At 50.8% G+C, this 2,116-nt stretch overlaps 1 long non-coding RNA gene across 1 annotated transcript; it reads right to left on the reverse strand.

Moving 5' to 3' along the window:
• Positions 1-1,073: 1,073 nt before the first annotated feature.
• LOC117446464 (uncharacterized) lies at positions 1,074-1,416 on the reverse strand. The gene is made up of 2 exons (XR_004552141.1): positions 1,328-1,416; positions 1,074-1,239 (listed from the first exon to the last, which is right to left on the reverse strand). It is a non-coding gene; the product is annotated as an uncharacterized lncRNA (long non-coding RNA).
• Between the last annotated feature and the right edge of the window lie 700 nt (positions 1,417-2,116).

Below are 2,116 nucleotides of genomic sequence, written 5' to 3' on the forward strand. Positions count from 1 at the left end.
TCTTTTGGGCGCTGGGGGCATGTGTCCACAAGATGACCGGAGTGAGCACAGTAGACACAAAGTCCTTCTCTTATTCTCCGGAGACGTTCTTGGGGAGTGAGTCGGGCTCTGCCTAGCTGCATCGGTTCCTCTGAAGACAGGAGAGGAGAAAAGACTTCAGATGGAGCAACAGGACTTGGGAAAGTCTCCGACCTGAATCTTGCGAGAGGAGACGAGACAGGGCGAGAGGGGAGTGACCCAGGAGATCGGCTGGCTCTTTCCCTACGGCGCTCCCTAAGGCGGTTATCCAGTCTTATGGCTAGGGAGACCAACTCATCCAAGTTAGCTGATTCGTCCCTCACTGCTAACTCATCTTTAACAGAATCAGTTAGCCCGGTTTGAAAAACCCCTTGAAGCGCTGTGTCATTCCACCCTGCCTCTGCAGCTAAGGTCCTAAATTCCACCGAGTCTTCGGCTACACTACGGGAGCCCTGTCGCAGTGAGAGGAGGCGTTTAGTAGCGTCCCTACCGCTGACGGGGTGGTGGAAAACTTTCTTCATTTCTTCTGTAAACTCTGGATAAGAATAACAAAGGTTGGACTGACTCTCCCATACAGCTGATGCCCAGGCTAGGGCGCTACCTGTAAGTAAACCTATCATATAACAAATCTTAGCTCTGTCATTAGCATACGTAGACGGCTGCTGCTCAAACACAAGACAACACTGCATTAAGAAAGATTTACATGTCCCTAAGGCACCTGCGTACCGCTCTGGAGTGGGAATGTTTGGCTCACGTGAAGGGAGAGCGGGCTGGGCTGGAAACGGTGCTAACTCTTGTGGGGGAGCTGGATCCTCAGGAGCACGCGGAGCAAGAGGAGTGGAAACCAGGTTGAGGTGATGTCCCATCTGTGCTACGTTGGCGGCTAGTGATGCGAGGTTATCCATAACCTCTCTGAGCATCTGGTCATGCCGGCCCACGAGGACGCCTTGGTTGGAGAGAGCCTCACGAATTGGGTCCGGGCCTGCTCGGTCCATGGTGGCCAGATTGTTCTGTTAGGATTATGTTTTAAACAGGACCCAGGCGCAGGCAAGGACTGAAGATGTTTAAATAATTTATTGCTTCGGAGACTCAGGCAGGTTTGGTGATATGGAGGTCCGGAGTGGAGGTAGGCAGTGAGAGGCTGGACTGATTTACAAGGCAGGCAGGAAGAAACAGGCAGGTTGGCTGGAAGCTCTGGTGGACGATGGCCGAGGGATTGCACTGGAAACACAAGAGAACTAGTTACAAAAAAGGTACAGAATTACACGCAGACAGGATAACTCAATGGGCAGCCAGGAGGATGTACTACCACTGATGTAGAAAACAATCTGGCGGTGAGTTGCTGGGAGACTGGAGTAGATAAACTGTGTCCCGATTAGATGATGAGGGACAGCTGAGTCGGACGGCCAGGTGAGAGCAATCAGGCTGCAGCCTGCAAGGGAAAACACACCCTCTCCACACACAGGAACACAGTTTGGACCGTGACATATCCAGCCGTTCAAAGCCTAATCGTGGAAAGACAAACCAACCTGAAACAGATGCTATGAAGGGAACGCATTGTCCCTGCAATATATACCATCCCTATTGATATACCTAAATAGACCTCTTTGAAAAGAAGATTAAGGTAGGACTAGGGTTGGGTATCGAAATGTTGGAACCGGTTCCGAACCGGAACCGGTTCCAACATTTCGATTCCAACGGCATCATTTAGAAATGTGAATTTCGGTTCCGCTTTTCGATGCCTGAGGAAATGTTTCTCGCCGCTCTCCGTAGCCTACTGCATGACTGCAGCGGGGCAGGAAATGTAGCGTTGTACCTACACTTCCTACAGCGTAACCAGGGCCGGCCCGTTGCACTGGCGTTATAGATGTTTGCCTTGGGCGCCAGATCTGTGGAGGCGCTGCGCTGGGAGCTCTGGGAGGAAAACAATTTGTTTTGACCATTGGTGCTCATCCTAATTTTTGGCCTTGATGTAACAACATTCATAATTAAGTAAATGTAACACCCTTTTCATCCCGGTTACAATTTTCATTCGCCCTGTACTATGGGCGCTGTAAGTGATGAAAATGGGGGATGTTGGCTTATCTGGCAACCGCAG

Source organism: Pseudochaenichthys georgianus, chromosome 5 (genome assembly GCF_902827115.2).
Source record: "Pseudochaenichthys georgianus chromosome 5, fPseGeo1.2, whole genome shotgun sequence".
Classification (NCBI taxonomy): Eukaryota; Metazoa; Chordata; class Actinopteri; order Perciformes; family Channichthyidae; genus Pseudochaenichthys; species Pseudochaenichthys georgianus.